The sequence below is a fragment of the Pseudopodoces humilis genome, chromosome 3 (genome assembly GCF_049639895.1).
Source record: "Pseudopodoces humilis isolate 2021_Gansu_Grassland_sample_001 chromosome 3, ASM4963989v1, whole genome shotgun sequence".
Taxonomy (NCBI): domain Eukaryota; kingdom Metazoa; phylum Chordata; class Aves; order Passeriformes; family Paridae; genus Pseudopodoces; species Pseudopodoces humilis.
The window spans coordinates 56,920,667-56,941,304 of NC_142202.1; the positions used below are offsets into that span (position 1 = coordinate 56,920,667).

General features: G+C 41.0%; 1 protein-coding gene across 3 annotated transcripts in view; it reads right to left on the bottom strand.

The window, feature by feature from the left end:
* The window catches only part of PLEKHG1 (pleckstrin homology and RhoGEF domain containing G1), a 126,492-nt gene extending 108,045 nt beyond the window's left edge, over nucleotides 1-18,447 (bottom strand). Inside the window, exons 1-2 of one of the 3 annotated variants that reach the window (XM_014263668.2) lie at nucleotides 18,258-18,447; nucleotides 5,902-5,986 (exon numbers count right to left, since the gene is read on the bottom strand). The gene's annotated coding sequence lies outside the window, so the exon portion shown is untranslated. Of the gene's footprint in view, nucleotides 1-5,901; nucleotides 5,987-17,929; nucleotides 17,961-18,257 lie in introns of those variants that run through there. The other 2 variants (XM_014263666.2, XM_014263667.2) reach the window with 2 other exon arrangements.
* Between the last annotated feature and the right edge of the window lie 2,191 nt (nucleotides 18,448-20,638).

The following is a 20,638-nucleotide window of genomic DNA, read 5'->3' on the forward strand; positions in this document are numbered from 1 at the left end:
CAATGGAAGAAGTATTTATAATTTTTAATAGGATTTTGGCTTGTGCATACAGTCATCAATGCATATGTACTCAAAGAGCTGTCTTTGAAAATTTTGTAAAATATTTCATAATTTGTAAAAATAATTTATAGTGATGCTCTTAAGCCACGTGTTGCATCTTAAAGTCATGATAAAAGAAGTCACATCTGTTCCCAAAGCCAAGATTCCTTAATAAAAATATCTTAGCAAACTCCTAGATGGTAATCTGAATACATTAAGTCACACACATATTCAAGTGTTTCTCACAAGTAATTCAAGTGGTGCAGAATAATCTATCAATGTAGTGCTTAGAATTGTAAAAAGCTCTAATTAACAATATACTATATTTCTTAATAATGGACTCTTTATAAAGCTCAATAAGAGATCCATAAAATGGAATTTACAAAAACTTGAACAAATAAATTTTGAATGATTTTGTGGGTTTTTCCTGTATTACTTGGCTTTTGCCATGACTAATATTTAGCTACACCGTAATGCTTGCCAAGAGATACATGATAATTTCAAAATCCTATGGGGGTACGCTAAATGTTTAAAAGGCTTCAGAGGCAATATCAGGGTCTCTGTGTACCTCACTCAGAAATCAAAAGGATTACTTAGATGCTTAAATTATTCTTAGATAAGTCTTTGAGTAAAAAAACCCAGTTTTATCACAGGCAGAAGGAAACCCCACCCAATTTAAATTTAAATTTGGGGTTATATCACCTGCTTTTTCATAATCTGAATTTTGTTCTGATCAAGGAATGACCAAACCTGGGACATTAACTGCAGCATCATTCACTTATGGTATTATGAATCTTGTGTTCGGCCACGGTGGTGTACATTTACAGCACAGAATGCTCTCGCTCACTTTTCCCATCTCCAGTGGCCAGGTGCATCTGTTATTTGAAAAACCTGTTTAGCTTATGGAAGGCTGTAAGCTGCCAGCTAAACAGCATCCTATGGAGAGAAAGTTGTACGTCTCAACATACCCTTTGTTAAGGGATCCTCTCCTAAGAGGCCAGGGACAGAGCAGCTCTCAGGATTGCAAGTGACAAAAGAAAGGGCTGAAAAAAACCCAATTTTATCCTATATACATCAAAAACCTCCAAGGAAGTGGGCAGCACTACTCAGTCCACTGACTTGGGTTAGCCAGTTGCACCCAAGCCAAACATAAACTCTGTTACATTAAGTACCAATGTGTCTGTGCAAAAGCAGAGCACTGGCACTTTGCTTACAAGAAATGGTACAACTAAACAGGATGAAAGAACTGGAACAGAGAACAACTAAGTAAGCGGTAAGAATTGAGACTTACAGAGCTTTTTCAATCAGTAGTTTTTCAAGTACTTGCATGGCAAGAGAGAACAAAATGATGAAGACACACTCAGGGTTTGCTTAGCGTGCATACCACTTTCACACCTTTACAATGCAAAAGTTAAAAAGAAAAACTTGTGGAAAAATTATGGCTGGCATGATGGAAAGGACAAGCTATGGTACACTCTGCTACCGTAACCTCTTCATCCAGCCTCTTTACTGGCTCCTATACTGCTTTACTGGCCTCCCTCAGTGATTTCTCCAGACATTTGTCCTCCTCAGCATCAAGTCCCATTCTTCTCTCAGGCCAGACACTTACCAATAGTTTACCATTCATCTGTCCCCAGAACTTCTTTCCCTGTCATCTCTAAAGCCAAGTAAGGAGCTCCATATAGGCCCAACCTCCTCTCTGGGGGAGCAAGAGCACACTACAGAGCTCCCCACTTTGTTCCTCAGCACTTCTGAGAGGTATGCTGCAACACACCAAGCAGTGGATGCTCAAGCAGGAGCTGGACAATGGTATCACAGATTCAGAAATGGCATCTTAGTAAAAGCTGTGTGAATGTTTCAGCTTTTGGGTCCTTGGTATGAATGCTATACAATTTCTCCCCTTTCCCAAAGGAAGCCTTTTCCGGCTTTATTTTGGAGTATTGAATCTGCAGTGCAGTCAACTATGCAGACAGGAGTCACTTGCAACCAATACATAGCACATCCCTGAAGAGTTCGTAAGATTGTGTGTGTGTGTGTGTGTGCACACTTGCACATGTAAAATATACTTGTTTGAAAAGCAAGTTATTTTCTTCCAGTGTGCAATTTGTTTTTCTGCTCTAGCTATACCTGTGATAAAGGAACAATACTGCCACCTGTACCCTCTCTATTAACTAGTCCTGAACAGGACAAAAAACCAACCTACCCAAAAACAAATAAACAAACAAAAAAAAAAACTCCCCCCCAAAAAAATGAAAAAACAAAAACAAACAAACAAAAAAAAAGTAGTATTCTTCAAGACAGTTTCACTGCTGTACAGGATGCTCACCAGAAAACAACAGATGTGCTATAATCACTACTGTCCATTCATTTCCTTTCTGCCAGAAAGAAAGCAGCAGTCATCAATTAAGAACTCCTATCTACAGGACACAAAAGGAAGTATACACTTCTCCTTGGTCATTTGACCGCAACAATAGGAGAGGGCAGCGGGAAAGGACTGACAGCTCTGAGCAAGTGTGGCAGGGGGGAAAAAAGCAGATAGGCATGAGTGAGCTTGTTTCTTTGGATTTTTTAAAAAATAAAAATAAGAACTTTTGTTCAACACTTTAATATACAAATGTTTAAAACATAAATCACTTTGTCTACAAACTACAAAAAATCCTAATTATATATTTTTTTAATTTTTTCAGACAATTTATTTACTCTTTTTCATAGCAGAAAATCCCAAACATGGGAACTGACAAGAGAATTAAGCAGCTTCTATCTGGAAAAGTTATTTTATCAATTAACAAAGCCTTTTCTGAAACAGTTACCATAATTTTTATAAAAACATTAGTCTAAATGTACTAGATACATAGAATTTCAATACACCACTGGCATAAATTCTTTAGATTAGTATTTTTAAGAAGTCTAGTCAGCTCTCTGGATCCTTCTGTTAAAGATTACGTTTGCTGGTCAGCTTCATCACTCTGAAACAGAATGACAGCTTTCATAAAACTGCCAACAACTGAAAACCCTGGAGAGATGGGCTTCATATTATGTCTGTTCCACAACTGTAGTCAGCCACAAAGGGTTTGCCGGAAACTTATTGAAAATGTTAGCCTTAATTAAGGTATTAGGCCCTAATCTAGCATGCTAAATTAAACCCCAAATATTCCCATGGACACTACTGCAACTGCTCTAAGAGCTTGGTAGGTACTTCCCACAATAGGAAAGCTTTTACAGGCCTTCAGATTGCGACTGAACCCTTATTTTCACTCTGTACCTCTGCCTCACTGCATACCAAAAATAGACCCGACTTACAGAAAAGCTCATACGTGGGCATAGAATCATTCCTCTCCACCCCCACACAGATTTGCAAGCTCTCACACCACTAAAGGCATGACCTAAACAAAGCATTCAGTGATGCACAGATGCTCAAGGAGTTTTTTTCTAAGTATTGACTTCTAGCACAAACACACTACATATTAAAACTCATGCAGAATTTCCAAAATAAAGTATATTGATCTAATGTTTCCTTCTCTGCTACAACATATTATGATTTAATAGATGCTGAAGCCCATTTTAATCCTTCTAAAGATATTCTAACCACCATATTATTGAAACAATTAAAAACATACAATATTGTTATATAAGTCAAATGTATAATAGCAAAATAAAAACAAATTTTATAAAACATTTCCCTCTCTGCCCCCAAATGTTTTTCAGAGTGAAAATATTCTTAGAAATTCCAGATTTAAACCTGATATGTAAAGCAGATCTGGCAAAATTATTGGTGGTTATTTGGTAAGATTCGACACCCATCCCTCAAAGCTGTATCTGCTTAAACCATTAAGCTCTTTTTTTTATGGACCATCAGTCCTCATACTTCGTGTTTCTTCCTTTTTCCCACGAAATGAATTCTTTACTATATGCACTTCATCTAGTCCTTGAATGCCGTAGTTGATACATTCCCACACACTCTGGTTTTGTTGACACAACAATTTTTCGAAGCACTTCACAGTGAATGCTTGTCTGCCAGGGATCCCAAAGAATCTTAGGAAATCCTCTGCATCTCAGGCTACAGGCACAATCCATGTTATCTCTGCTTTTGGAAAAGAGGTTATTTGAGTCTGACGGGCTGGTTAGCTTTTCTGTTCATCGTGAAAACACAATAAAATCCCTGCAACTCAAAACCAGGGCGAAGCAGCACACTCAAAATGAAATGGAGATCAGGGAAGGGGGAGAGGTTGTGCAAATAATTAATTCTAAGGTCACTAGGCAAATACTTTGCGTGCATTTGGATAGGCACAAACTTCAAGCTAAATAAATAAAATTACTTCCTGTGTGGAAGATGGGAATGTACAGCCCCGCCACACTTGCGGATGAAAAAATATGCTAGTAATTAACTATCAGCAAATAACACAGAGAACTAGTGCACTGAATTTAGGTCATTCCAATTATTTTTCTCTAATGCATGTTAAAACATGCAACCAAATTCAAACCTTGCTATTTTTGGAAAACACTGAAGAGGAATTTCTGGTCTTTCCTCTTGCAGCCTCTGCAAAATGTTTTTCTACTTACAGAGACTGTTCTCCCTTGTATCCAAACGAAAGTTAGATCTCACTAATGTTCGTCAGATGTAAGCTTCAATCTAACGCTATGCAGTCCCACAAGTGTCTCTCTATTACAGTTATGCAATCTCAAAGCATTGGAGTCAAAGTTGCCATTCTCCTAAAAGTTCATAAACATTTGAACACAATTGGATCATAAAATATACACTACAAAATTTTATTACAAGCCCCACTATCAGTAGAGTAAAATAATAATATTATTAATTAGTGGTCTAATATAGCCTATTAGTATTCCCTCTGCAGGCCACAGAAGCCAGAGTGGCAATTAACATAATGCACCTTTTTTAAAAAAATTATGAACTTATCTATGCTACACTGGTTTCAACATTAGCACTGGAAGGAGTGAAGTAGATTACCTGTAAGGCATCAAGTTTTTCCAAATAGCAGTGTCTGAGTGTTAGCCACTGAACACCTGCTTTTTTCAGAGAGAAGAAAAGATTCCTTTAAGTTGGCACCAGGAGTCTTTCTTGTTGGAGATGAGGAGAAAGGGATCTTGCCTAAAGCTCTCTTATTTAATATTTTCTGTAGAGTCTCCTTCCAGCCCTGTTGTGAAGTTTTCTGGAATGTCAGTTTGTTTCAGATAATCAAATGAGTGAAATCAGTTATTGCAATCAGGTTACATTTCCATGGCATGCAACCTGCTTTTCCTACGTTCCCAAGTTCCCTGGATGCTCCAAGACCTCCAGGCAGTGAGATTATATAAACAAAATTAAATCAGTAAAAAATAAACTAAAATTACATAGACTAACATAGGAAATCTCAGGAGAACAAAAGTTGTCCTGAATCTCCCCACCCCCATAGGGAGACCATTGTTTCTCCATGTAAGTGGCACTTCTACTTCCAAAGGGAGAGAATCAAACAACCAAACAAAATATCAGCTACAGATCTTTAGCAAAACCTTGGTCTCAGTAACAAAGACTAAAACTGAACAGTTATGCTCCCCAAAATGCTTAGGTGTCCCCCTAAAATTTGATTTAATTAGCATAAAACTCGATTTAACTTAGCAAAAAATTTGATTTAATCAGCATAGCGTGCACATGAGGAACACCCTGTCTTGGCTAACCCACACGCCAGGCCCGTTCAGCACAGTGACCTACTGTGGATTTGCATACTAAGCAGCCTCATGGTTAACCTGAGGCACATTCACCGTATACCAGTAGTAATCCTCTCAGTCAGAGGAACAGCAAACATCATCCCACTTTTAAAATAAAGTTTAAAAAACAGAAGTTAAAATAATTGTAAAAAAATTTACCTGGTAGAGCACTCACCAAATATATCACTGTTAGGCTGAGCAAAATGAAGTCACTTTTCCTTTCCTCCGTTGAATCTCTGGCATTCTGTAGAAAGAAGGGTGGAAATTACGGAATTAGAGAAAGGATAAAAGGGAGCTCAGCTGCGCAGCTCAGCAGGGGTCTAGGCACACCTCAGTTTATTCCCCCTAAGTCACGCTTGCCGTATGTACGCCTCCCGTTCTGACCTAAAGAGCAGCTGAATAAAACATAGCACGGGCTGAATCCAGTTCAGACAAGCTAAGGAGTCAGATTTTGAATAGGCATTAGACACTAATGTGATTCTGAAAATCCCATTAAGAGCCTTTACCACCTCTGCCTACCTACATATCTTTAAAAATCTAGATCAGACAGCTTGCCTATGGTTGTGCTGTATGCCTGTGCTGAAGCAAGGAAGAACTGCTAAGTTCCCAAGCCCTAAACCCCAAGGACTTCAGGCCACACTCCTTCTGGAAGTTGTTAGAGCTGATATTCAACTTAATTATCTTTAATGCCTGGAAACCTCTATCCAAATGAGCCCTCACTTCCCTGGCAACATCAGTGCCCTATAAAGTACATCAGAGAATGGGTCACTGTGATCTGCCTGGTACCTCCATCAAATCTAGGTATTTTCACAAGGTCAACAAAGTGTGATAAATATCCGAAGAAAAATAATGTTTCTCCTGCCACTTCACAAAAACCAGCTATTTAGGTAGAACTGTGATGCAGCTTTTTCTCGCAAAATTTATTGGCCTGCCTTGAAGTATAAAAATGGTGGATTTTTAGTTTAACAGGGAACTCATTCCCTCTGCTAAACTTGTAGCCCCTCCCAGCCTCAGCAGAATATCAACTGGAGCTAAACAAGGATACCTTTTTTTTTATTATTTTCATTTCTCTAAGACATTGCTTTACGTTACCCTTTTCTAGAGTATCCAACATTAATTCACCTCTCCTTCTGTGCTATTTCTGTGCCACAGACTGAGCCAAAGCTGACAGTGAAGAATCCACAGAAACTGAACATCAAATGTTCCTGTTCTCAACTTTCAAGAAACTATTTAATATCTTTCTTCTTTTTTATATCATCATAAGGCCTGTTTATATACTTGAAGTGGAAACAGTGCACATTCAGCTGCAATTGATTTCCTGTATGGCAAAATACCTCAGGCATTCAGCTGGCTGGGAACACTACGGAGGCCTCTTACCATCACCAGTTTTTTGAGACCAGGAAGCTCTGCCCAAGGCTTGTTCTTATGCCAAAATAAATGAGAGTCCCTGCTAACTGTCCAAGTTAATTTGGTCTAGGCAAACCAAATCATAAACAGGCAAAATTTTATATTTCAAAGACCCATTTAAAAAATACTGGTCTACCTTCAACAGTAATGCCATCAATTCAATCTTGCTGACAGGGCATAATGCTCATCTACAGATGTTTTTTAAATACAAAAAACTACTCCATCTGAAATTTTCTTTTAATAAAATATCCATACATTTGCCTTCTCCACACTATCTTTACAGCAATAAATTAACACTACAGGCAATTTTACAGACTGAAAGAGTGTATTTTTTTCTTTTGGTACCACTGAGTGACAACTACAGCGACAATTTTATTTACTTCACTTAGTTCTTCCTTTTAATAACTGAAGACAGAGAGTAGTCTCCACTAACATTTCTAGGGATCTGAAGAAGGAAATTTTTGTAGACATGGTAGTCTCAACAAGTTCCTGTGATTAGACTGTAACAGCTGTAACATTCAAATGCCTAACCTGACTGTACTTTAGATAGTAAATTAAGCAAAACAGAAATTAATAGTGACCTATAATTACCATCCTACTTTCCACTTATCATGGAAGTTTCCCTAGCCTCAAATCCTCCACAGTCAAAGGACTCAATTTCAACTGCTTGAGAACCCAGTTTCTTTAAGAACCCTAGAAAAAACAGACTGGCAATACAACCACAACCATTTAAATATACACACGTTTGTGTGTGTGTGTATATATATATATATATATATGTATGTATGTATATATGTATGTATTTATGTATGTATATATAAAATATACATTATATAATAAAGGAAAATCAGGAACCTAGATGACCCCAAAGAAGCCTAAACTTTTTACTGAGACTCTCATTTGACAGTAGTTTCATCAGTAACAGTTGCTTAGTTCAAGGGCAAAATTATTTGCCAAAAGCTGAGATATTCTCTAACCCCCAGTGAATACAATGGGCTTTCAAAACCCTTCAACTGATGATCTGAGACAGGGTCTTACAGTCATATCCAAATGGACTAAAGTACAAGCTGTTGGATGCTACAGAATGTTCTACCAACCCTCTTTAACTTTTCCAAGAAGGTTTTCTACAGATTTCACTATCTTCATACTACATAACAGGATAATCTGTAAGGAAAATGCATTTTTCATCCTGTGATTTTTTTTTTAATTCAGTGGTTTATTTCTCAACCATCAGTGAGAGAAAATGGACTTTTGTACTAGAAAAGCTATCACGAAGAAAAGATGTTGCATGTTCCTTTCAATAAAGTGTTTAACAAATATACTGTAATTTGTCCTGTAATTTAGATTTCACCTTTAAAAAGTTTGCATGATTTGAAATAGTCTTAATTAGTTTAGAAATATATCACAGTTATTAACAAAAAGCTTTACTTCTTAATCACTTTTAGAAAACATATAGGGTTAAAGCATCAAGCAAGTAGCAGCTTAAAAAAAAAGCACCAAAGAAACCTGCATTCAGATATTTAAACTGACTTGAACCATAATGTCTGGCTGTCCTGTGAAAAACAGTTTGGAACTTGGAGTTCATACTATCATGTTAAATTAAAAGCCCAGAGGCTTGAAAAATACCTTTCAAAATGCAGTAAAATTTAGGTGCTCCTTTCAGGTGTGCTCTACATGGGAGGCAACCAAAATAACTTTCAGTAAGAGGATGGGTGCTTTACTTTATTCCTTAGGAGTCATTGAGATTATCTTCACCTCAGTTTCCCTAGAAAGTGTAAATGACACATAACCGTTGTGTTCTACACACTCTCTGCGTGGTGAAAGCTAACCTTATCACTTTAGTCCAGTTACAGGTTCCCTCAAATCATGAGGTCTGAGCTTTGAAATCTCTGCTTTTAAAGAATTCCCTTATCCTGCCTCAGCTAGGCTAAATGACCACAGTAAGCCAGAGCCACCCAACTACATGCAATTGTGTTCCACGAACTTGCAGGTGGGAACTTGCTTCAATTTCAACTAGGATATCAAGACATTCATTCCATTCATTGACATTCCTGCACTCACCTAGGCTCCAATCACATCTCACATCAAAACAACTCCATCCTTACAACTTGGATTATATTGTGTATTGGACATAACAAAATTGTGTCAGCACATACTGTAGCATTTTAAAACAAATATTCTTGCCAAACAAATCCACATAGTGACCTTCTAAGAAAAGCTCAGAATAAAATTCTTTGTAGATGTTCACATGTGCTAGACAGCAAACCATTGTGCCAGTTTAATCACCAGGGAGGAGAACTAAAGTAAAAAGTTATTTGACATGACGTTTACTGAGCTATGTGCCAGTTCCTAAAGCCTAACTTTTCTGGCTGAGGAATGCAGCTTGCTTTTACAGGAAGGCCACATACTGTAGCACCTTCTCATTGCACGACATAACCGATTAACAGATGGAAAATGTGCCACATCCCAAGCAAATGGATTTATTCCACATGCAATCAGCTGAGAGCTTTCCCAGACATATTAAGCTAATTTCATGGACTAAGTTCATGCAGCACTCCTGGAGTTTCTTTCACTCTACCCATTCACAACAATGAACAGCACAAAGGTGAGTTGCATGACAAGGCCAACAGCTGAGTGAGTCTTTGCCAGAACTCCAGACCATCCCTGGTATGACCTCAAACTGTCCCAGGAAAGAAGTCAGCATTGGGCAAGTACGGGCATAGACAAGTAACTGTGATCCGGATACCAGAACTAATCACCCCCTGATATGACTCAATATTTATAATTAACAAATAAAAGGAACCAACCCAGCACATTTTCCTGAAATCATCAGCAGATGGGCATCACAGATCCTCTATTAAATATTGAAAGAACTCTTTGTGCAACACTGATGTTGATTTAAAGAGCAAAAGGGAAAAAAACCCATAACATTTAGCGGGCAGACGCCTCATGGCTACAAGACAGCAGCAATGAAGAAACATCCAGATTACCCTAGTATCCAGATCCCTGCAGAAGCTCCAAGAGCTGCATGATGCACACAACCAGGGTGAGCAAGTGCATGTGTCAGGTATGTTTACCAGCAATATGAGATGAAAGAGACTCACAAAGGCTGATGACCATCTTTTCTTCTGAAGAGAGCAAATGAGATCATCATGGTTTTGTTTTTTCAGAATTCTTCCTTGAAAAGCAGACACAGCTCCTATCCTATCCAAACAGCATGCAGTGATGTCTGGGAGAAAACCTTCCTTCTCCATACCCCACCTGTGCATATCACAGGTCCCAGTCACATCAGTGTTTCACCAAAACATGGCAGAAAAAAAAATAAAATCACCTCTTCTCCTTGCTTTGGCCTTGTGGGAGTCTAAGTCAGCACCTATTCTGTGCTTTGGATGAACAAACTGCTTTGAAGGGGCCTGAGGAGTGCAAGAGCACAGAGAACAGAGGTTGTTTATCAGCAGGATCCTCTGCTGCAGGGTTGCAGAAAGAACTTCTTCAACGTGGTTCCTTTTGGATCTGCAGTGTGCATGGCAGCAGCAGCAGGACAGCCTAGCTCTAAGATGAAGAGCACAAGTGACACTGTCAGCATGCACAGCCATGAGGAGGCACACCTGTGTTGAGAACAGGCCACACTGCTAAGGAGAGCACTGCTGCAGGTGAAGTGAGATCATCAGGATGAATCAGAATGCAGGAAATCAGCTCTAAAATCCGCCCAGAAGAGCTTGTACCTTAGCAAACCACTCTGTCCTTCGCATCAAGAGAAAAATGGGGTTTTCTTAATGCTCTGGTCTGCATTTCCCTGCTGGCAGACTCTAAGAAAATGGAAAACTATTCCTGAAGGGAATAAAACCTGTCCTTTTCCCCTGAGAAATCTGCCTAGCACTGACTTTCTTAGCACAGACATCTCTGATACCAATTTAGGAATCATGTCATCTAAAGCAATGCAGGAGCACAAGCATGCCAAGATGCTGCCCTATATATCAAAAAGAAACCTTGAGATTAAATGGTCATTAATACCCTCATAAATTACTTGCTTTCACTTAATAACAGATCACAGTATTCTAGAGTAGTTTACCAAAACATCTACACTGTGCCTGATGCTTGGTACTGCAAGTAGAGTTTAAGAAAGTAAGTCAGCAGCTTCATCCCAAAAATCTGGGAAAAACTCAGAAGATTAAATGAGTTCAAGCTCAGGAGAAGGAGATGCTGGAGGCAATCTCCTCATACCATAAGGCAGAAAAGCCTTCACAGTACAACCAGCCTGATAAGGCAAGGATTCTCAGCGGCTGTATCAAGTGAGGAGTGGGCTAAGTGGTCCTGTCTGCCAGCAGGACATAGACAGCAACCTCAAGGCAGGAGGAGCACAGAATGAGCAAGATAAAGCACATCAGAGATTTATGACGTCAGATTCAGCCAACATGAGAAAGACTGACAGTTACCAGAAAAGACTGACAGAAAGATGTTGCAAACCACATGCTGGTGGAGTATGAGGGAAGGCAAAGTATCTCTCCAAATTCAATAGTGATTTATTGTTAAATATGTCTTTGTCTACCATTCAAATAGGCTAAGACTGCTGATTCTTCAGAGAAATTAGTGTTTCTACAAGCAAGTGAAGTCTGTGATGACATCACTCAGACACTAAGGTGTGACAGCTCTCTAAGGAATCTCATGAGGCACCTTATCAGGACAGCAAGAAGGAACTGCAAACAGTGAGAAAGCTTCATAAGCACTTAAGTATGAAGCATGCTCGTCTTGGCAGCACCAATACTGCTTGTAAGCCAAACCGAGGTTTCTGCTATTAACTTGGTTTCAGTTTAAAACAGTAAGTGGAAAGCTCTGTGCATACTGAAGTGATAAGGATTGCAAATAAATAGTTCTTCATCTCACCTACATTCAAAATTATTTACAAAGAAGGAATTATCATTTTTTCCCCCATATCAGACATCAAGGACATAAAGCACTATCTTACTTTACACTGAAGTACCACAGATCAGTGGCAGCAGCAGAAAGCAAGTTGTTCTGCCTCTGCCTTTCTGAAATGTGTTGGGACCTCAGTTATGGATCTGGACTCACTGGGGTAGGCAATGCAAACACAGAAAATGAAACAAAACCAAAAAGAAAATCCCCAAACAGCACATTGATTCTGGTATGTAGAAATCACAGTGAAGCTGCAGCAGATAGTGTATCTAATCTTAGGGAACATACATGAGGGTAAAACTTGGTAAATACTTTAACAAACCAGAGTTTACAGGGGGTGAGGGAGTAAAACTTGCCTGTGTTTACAGATAACTTTGCATAACACAGGGGGAAACACGGGAGAAAGTACAAGCACTAGAGCCTACGCACTAAATGTAGGAGCTAGAGACTTCTTACGTTGGTTAATTAAAAGGCAGAAACTGACCTTGAAGCCCACACCCAGATGACAATGCCGGAAGATGTTAGCCATGACCATGAAAAGAAACTGGCTGTTACGTTATCCCAAGCACTGCTCCTTACTACAACCCAAACAGCCATCTCCTTCCCAAGACAGGTACCAAGGTTTTATCTACTATGGCTGTGAGCTAGCAAATGAGCTGGTGATTCAACCACTGTACCCATGACACACTTTATATCTCTGCTCTGTACTTACAGTGAAAAGAAGCACACAGCTTATCAGCAGAAAAGAGTAGTTAATGATAGTAATGCTTGGAGTGTGATCCTGAAAGAGCTGAATGGATATGAAGGTTCAAATATTTAAATGTTAACGCTCATTAAGTTAGGTTTTAAAACATCTGGGCAGGGCTCACATTCAAGTTTCTACAGAATGTAAGTTCACAGGAAGAGGCTTGGCACCACTTGCAATCTGAAAATCCGAGCAGGCAAGCAAGACTTACAGGATTCAAAGTTAATTAGCGCTGCTTCAGTCAAAAGTTGACATGGGAAACTGCTGCCAGCCCAATTTATACCTGTTCACTACATCTTGAAAAAACGAAGGGAAGGGAAGGGAAGGGAAGGGAAGGGAAGGGAAGGGAAGGGAAGGGAAGGGAAGGGAAGGGAAGGGAAGGGAAGGGAAGGGAAGGGAAGGGAAGGGAAGGGAAGGGAAGGGAAGGGAAGGGAAGGGAAGGGAAGGGAAGGGAAGGGAAGGGAAGGGAAGGGATGGGAAGGGAAGGGAAGGGAAGGGAAGGGAAGGGAAGGGAAGGGAAAGGGAAGGGAAGGGAAGGGAAGGGAAGGGAAGGGAAGGGAAGGGAAGGAAGGGAAGGGAAGGGAAGGGAAGGGAAGGGAAGGGAAGGGAAGGGAAGGGAAGGGAAGGGAAGGGAAGGGAAGGGAAGGGAAGGGAAGGGAAGGGAAGGGAAGGGAAGGGAAGGGAAGGGAAGGGAAGGGAAGGGAAGGGAAGGAAGGGAAGGGAAGGGAAGGGAAGGGAAGGGAAGGGAAGGGAAGGGAAGGGAAGGGAAGGGAAGGGAAGGGAAGGGGAAGGGAAGGGAAGGGAAGGGAAGGGAAGGGAAGGGAAGGGAAGGGAAGGGAAGGGAAGGGAAGGGAAGGGAAGGGGAAGGGAAGGGAAGGGAAGGGAAGGGAAGGGAAGGGAAGGGAAGGGAAGGGAAGGGAAGGGAAGGGAAGGGAAGGGAAGGGAAGGCACTCTAGCAGATAAATTTTCAAACTGCCACCTTGCTTTGTATTTTCACAGCCATGCTATGCACTTTGATTAGTAAAAACACAGGTAGTGACCACCCCCACACACAGGTACTTCAGAAGGCACCCCAGTGAACAGATGACAGTGGGTTTAACAGTTTCTAATACGGCTTAGACAACTGCTTCTTCCAGGCTTCCTTGATAAGTATAAGTAGTTTTTCCCTCTATTTCCTTCCCCAGTCCTCCCTGACTAGGCCTGTTTCTTTTCCTGTATTCTATTTCCTGTACTGTAATCAAGTTCATGGCTAAACCTATTTCACACCAAGTTCATATAAACTCAACTTTTGGTGAATCAGGGTAGACTAACTTATTTAACACAAGAACCATAACTGAAGAAAAAAAAAAAAAAGGTTATATCCGTAAAGTGATTTGAGAAACTTTAAACACTAAGAGATAGTCTGTCACACCTTTTTTGAAAATTAGTGAATACAAGCATGCTATATTGATATTTTAATTATTATTCAATCTGTTCACATTCATCTCTTGTATTAGCCATGTATATAAAAGACTCCTGTACTTACAATTTTAAGTATTGCCAGTGCACTAAGACTGACTTTACTTTTCATTCCCTTTATTCCTGTTCCCAGGCCAGCTTTGTGGTTCCACCACTCACTGTGTGGTGTGAGGCTTTTCTAAAGTGAGGCGAAAGCTAGGCTCCACATCTCTTGCATTTTAAGTTTACAAGAATAACACTTTTTTCCATTTTTTTTCTCTTTTTTGACAGTCCTATTAGCTAAAACTTTTTATGTGCAGTAACATTAATGCAGGTTCTCAAAATTAACCATTCAGCAACAGTTCTGCAAGCCCTTCAGTCACTCCATACCTTGCTGAGGGCTGCAAAAATTCTTTTCCCCCACCTCCCCCTCTTAACTCTACAGAAGCAGAATGTTGTTTAGAGTAAGTAGTGGTAAGACATCCTCACTGTCCTCAATAAAAAAAAAAATCCAGCTTATTATAAGAGGATTACCATCTCTCCAAATGTCTTCAGTTGACATTACATTATTAACTTGCATTTTTTCATATTTCATTATTCTATCTTCTATTGTATTCTAGCTAAATATCTGTGCACTATATTTGGCGATTAAGAAGAAATTTAGGGCGAAGTAACTTAAAGCCATAACTCATTTAACGTGTCAATAAAACATGTTTCTTTAACACAGCAACCTTCCTTCCCAACACAACTGAATGCAAAAGGGAATGCACATCAGATTAATTCCTTTGTTCTAATTTACAACTGACACAGCTTTATACACATCTAACCTGAGAAACACTTTTAAATGGAGCTTGCAAATGGCAATGCCTTTCATCAGCTTGGATCTTCCCATTATCTTCTGATCCAGCACATCTGACCCTATGGAGCTGGGGTACATGACAGGGCCATGCTGCCACCCAGAAATGTGGTCCCTCTTCCTCATAACATTCCCCAAGAACAAGAGCTGCAGCTCTGGCTTGGCTGGTAGAAATTCAGTGGTGCCCAGCAATTGCTGGAATGGCAATGAAGAAGCATGAAGAAAATGAATAAATAAATAAAAATCAACAGTTGAATGGGTCTTTGGCATACTTTAACAAATGTGCTAAGTATCTGTTCAAATACTGTTATTTTGGACTTCTTAAAAGAAAAAAAAAAAAAAGAGAGATAAAAAAGTTCTATCCATTCTGTAGTATCCTTCCCTAAGATTGCTTTGGTTTAGGATTGGCCTTTTTTAGTGACAATTTTAGAGATGACATCTCTGTAGAGAAACTTTTTTTCAATAGCAGTATCTCAGGCAAATCTGTGGATCTACACTTCAAAATTACTAACAGCAGATTTTGTAACTGTGTTCTTGATTTCTCATTTTTGGGTTGATCTCAAAAATACTCACCAAAAAGTTATATGGGTGATGCTACCACCAAACAAGAAAAAGTAACAGAAGCCAATGTCAAATTACAGTTCTGATAGTGTTCTGTGGTTAGAGAAATAGACCAGCTTTGCACTGCTGAGTTTGCATTCAAAGACAATAAAGCACTACTTCAAGTAAATGCCTTTGTCAGTTGTTACAGCCCTATGTGTAGCAGAGTTAGCAGGGCTTTAAAAAGCCTTTCCTGACTGGGAGCCAAGAAATCACAAGCATATGAAAGGCAGAGGACAACAGGTATACAACAACCCAATCCAAATAAATGCACACAAGGAGGCTTTCAAACATGCATACTGCTCTAAATGACTTCACAAAAATACTATCACTAGTGCCACATGAAAGACTGTGTCAGTGAAAGGTTCAAACACAGCAACCCACACAAATAACGTAGCAAAAAGTACAAACTCACTACTTGCCACTTATTAGAAAAGTAGGCAGATATTTTCACTTCCCTTCTAGCTTTAATGTTTTAGGTCACAACAAAGGTTGAAAATAAAATAACAAAACAAAACTATAAAGAAACCCAAAACACAACCCCATAAAAAAACCCAGCTAGACAAAAACACCCCACCTCCATGCAAAAAGGTAACAAGTGTTCCGTTAGTTCACTCCAAACCCTTTCTACCTTTTTCTATGGCCTCACAACCAAACACTTTAGTCTCAAAGTACACCTCTGGACAGTTAATTTGTAGTCTCACATCCTGCCCAAGGAAGAACACATTAGCAGATGTCCTGAAATGATGAGAGCTGCCAACACACTAGGTTTGCTACTTGAAGATTTCCACTTAAAAACCAAGTCAGTGCTGTCTTTGCAAGATGTTATCAAGTAAGACTATAAATTACAAAATTATTTGGCTACACACCTATTTTTTTTCCTCTTTTTTTTTTTTTTGGAAAATCAAAAGTAAAACGATAAGAAAAATGACACCTTAACACCTAATGTTAGAATCATAGCATGCCTTTGCAGAGATGCACTCAGTTGTGTGGCCACAGGTCGACGTTGTTTGCTTAGGGCTCTCTAGGTCTGTGAGAGACAGCAAGCATTCCCGTAAATAAACACGTTTAAAACTGCACCCTTTATCAGAATCTTTTGCACCATTTCTAGTTTGCCAACTGAGAACACAGAACAGAAGTAGAGTCCAAGTTTAATAGCTAAGCATCTGCATGGACCCGAGAACAATACCAATATTCATTAAGGGGCCAATCTCAAACTGCCTTCTCATATTTTCAAGACAAGAACTCTATTAATACATTTCCTAACCTTAGCATAACTCTTATGTTTTCATCCCAAAGCACCCACACACACACTGGTGAAGAGTTCCCAAAATTATGACAACTACGTGCCCCACACACACCAGGGGGGGAAAAAAAGCCTAAAAATAAATATTAAGGAAGCTATATATTGTGCACTGCCAACCACAGTGAATTGTACAGCCAGGATTTGCTACAGCCAGATTTAGCTTCACACAAGCTAACAGGATTCCTTTATAAATTTAGCTAGAGGCACGGGCAACAAACGCGTGTGGAAATTTGAACCGCAGCTCTCCAGCAGCAAAGACTGCTCCCTCCAAGAATGAAACAGTAGCAAAAGATTACTATTAGTAGGCTCTTATTACACAGCTTTCAAAACACCTATAAGTCATCAGGTTCTCTAGGCACAATTATTAAACTGATGAAGTACCAGCAGACTTTAAATAGAAAAAAGCAAGGCCACAGCTCTTTCTGTGTCTGCCAATTAATAATCAAAGGAGGAAAAAAGCCAACTAAAGAGAGATCGCATTGGAAACCAGCTGAACGTTCGTCTGTTTCAGGTCCGTTTCCCTCACACTTGGAGCAGTGTGGTTTGTGAAGAAAGAAGGAAACGAGTGTCTCAGGTCTGTCAGTGCTAACTGAAGGATGAGATCTGAAGGGCTTTCCCTTCAGCAAGAGGAACCGGGACACACGACCTGCAAAGCAGGGAAAAGACGAGTGCAGAATATGGGGAAATGCATTCAGGGTCCTATAAGGCAGCTCTGCCCCACTGCCTCTCCACAGAATCAAAGCTGCTGCTACTTAACAATAGATCAATCATATTTTTAAACCTCTTTAGGCCATACTTATCACAATCTCATTAACTTCAAAACATAAAAAAAATAATTAGGTGATGAGTTTTGGGGATTTGCTAAAGCATCCCCATAAAACCTGAGGCCCCATGGAATTCCATCATATTTTAAAAGAAGTACCTCCTCTCTCGCCGAAGAAACCGGACGAAACCCCCGGGCTGGGGCTGAGCGGGTGCAGCTCGGCCGGGCTGCCCCGGGCTCCGGCGGAGCACAAAGCGCTGCGGCGGCCGCGCTGGGAGCCCGGTGCCTCGGGCGGGCAGCGGCGGGCGCGCACAAAGGCAGCGCTCACCGCCCGCCGCTGCCCTGCCGAGCCCCCGCCGCGCTTTCGGGGCTGCGGGACACCGGCTGCGTCCCCGCCCGCCCCGAGCCGAGCCGAGCCGAGCCGGTCCGGGAGCCGCCGCCCCCCCCCCGGCGCGCCCCGCCGAACAAAGCCCCCGGCAGCGCTCACCGGCAGCCTCTCGCCGTCTTCTGCCCTCGCCCAGCGCTCCTCCTCCCGCTGAGAAGCCGGCGCAGGGGTGCGGGCCCGAGTGCGGGAGGTCACCCCGCTGCGCAGCCCATTCAGCGGCGCCGGCCGGGTGTCCCCCTCACAGCGCCCGCGGCCGCGCCCCGGCTCACTCCGTGCGCTCCAGCTCCGGGCAGCGGCTTAATCTCCAAACTTCCTCCTCCTCCCGGCCGGGCAGAGGAGTCTGTGAAACTCCCCTCCTCCATGCAGCTCCCGCAGCCCAGCCGCTGCCTCAGCCCCTCCCCGGGGCGGCCTGGCCCGGCTCTGGGCTGGGGCTTGCTTTGCTCTCCTTCCCCTCCCTACTCCGCCGCCCCCAGCCCCCGAGGCTGGGAAAAGGGGGGGAAGAGAGATTAACCATTCGGATTTGTCTCTGGAATGGAGCCAAAGAGAGCAGTTGGATTACAGCCCCGGGAAGAAGGGAGGAAAAGGGAATGGGGGATGAAAAAAAAAAAAAAAAAAAGAAAGGGGTGGGGGGTGGAAAAAAAAATCCGCTACTGCTTTCACGCAGGGAAATGCGCTGGGCTGTCCTGCCCTCCCCGTGTGTCAGGTCACAGCCTCTCCGCCCGGCTGCGAGCCCCATCCCCGCCTCGCCGAGCTGCCCACGGGCTCCTCTCCGTCACCACAGGTATGAAATTCAATTCACAGGTCTGAGAGAGCTTCTGTAAAATGAGTTGCCAAATTGACAAAATGCGAAGGGAGCAAGTCCACGACGAAACACAGACCCGTAAGAAGCAAATTCCAAGAGGTTATAGATAGAGACTCCACCTGCCTCGTTGCAGGCTTCTGGGTCATCTTCTTTGGAAAGGTGAATTTAAACTTACACAGCATTTAAAAGGAATAAATTAAAAAGACACACACAAAAGAGAAAAAATGTTTTAAATAAAGCCTGAATTCTTCATACCTGTTAGGTGCTCCTTAGTCCTCCGAGCTCTAACAAAATTCTTGGTTTCCTGTAAAACCTCATTCCGAATTTCACATTTAGTAAAGCTGTATTGTTTTTGTTCTACAACAAGTTCTCCATCTACTCATGCTAATATAAAGCATGGGAAATGCAAGGAAAATTGGGAGGTTAGAACAGCTCATACTTTACAGATGTCAAAACAAGAAATTACAGCAATAATTCAGAAAAGCAGGAAGTTTCAGTGTTTGCTTTAATCTTACCTGTTCTCACAGGAATACTAAAAAAAAAAAACCCAAAAACACCAAAACACCTTGGTCAGAGTCTGTTTCTCTGTCACTGATTCAGAAACCCAGAGCTCTTCCCCAACATGCACGCAAAATAGTCTTCAGACCAGTGCTGAATTTTAAAAGATTACCACATTTATTTGGCCACATTTCAAAACAAAAGTTTATGTTTAATAAGTGGGACTATATTACATTTTCAAGAAAAAAAATTACCTCAAATGTTTTAAGGACAGCTATTCTTGCACATGACATTTATTGACATTGCAGAATTACAGCATAGTTATCATACAATCACAGAATATTGTGAGTTGGAAGGGATTCTCAAGGATCATAAAGTCCTAGTGCTGGTCCTGCAGAGCACAGCCCCAGGAATCCCATCCTGTGCCTGAGAGCATTGTCCAAATGCTCCTTGAACTCTGTCAGGATGGTGCTGTGAGCACTTCCCTGGGGAATCTGTTCCAGTGCCTTAACACCCTCTGGGTGAGGAACCTTATCACCAAGGGGTAAATCTCACTCCACTCCTATTTCCCTGTGAGCCATCACTGTCCTATGAGGCAGAAAAGGCAGATCAAAGGAGGCTGGACTCCACAGTTAATACTCTGGAATGGTATTCTACAAAGTTGCTTTGACAGGAGAGCAAGTGGGAAAAAGGCAATTTCAGATGAGGTTTTGTAGCTCCACTAAAATCAGCCCACTGGTTGTGATCTCCTGCACTGCATAGCTACTCCATATCTGAATTCAGCATCCAGCCGAGCACACATCCTTGCCTCAGTACACTACACTCTGGCCTTGTGCTGGGTACAAAAAGTTAGCCTTCATTTGCAAGTCAATAGAAAAAAAAAAAAAAGTGAAAAAACAAACAAAAAGAAAAGCAAAAAGAAAAAGCAAAAAAAAAACCAGCAAAACATTTCTGATTAAACTACAGGGAGTGAAGTATTTGTAACTCTTTCTCATTTGGGGAATCAGAGAATGTTTTTCCTTTATGAATAAATCTTTGAAAGATGGCAATAAAACAAACTACTGCTTGATGCATTTAACTCAGTCCAGATTAAAACAAATGAAAAGGCACACACGTCCCCAAATGGGAAATACAGAAAAACCCCCAAACCACAGACTATTCCAAGTTCCTTTAAGAAACTGTA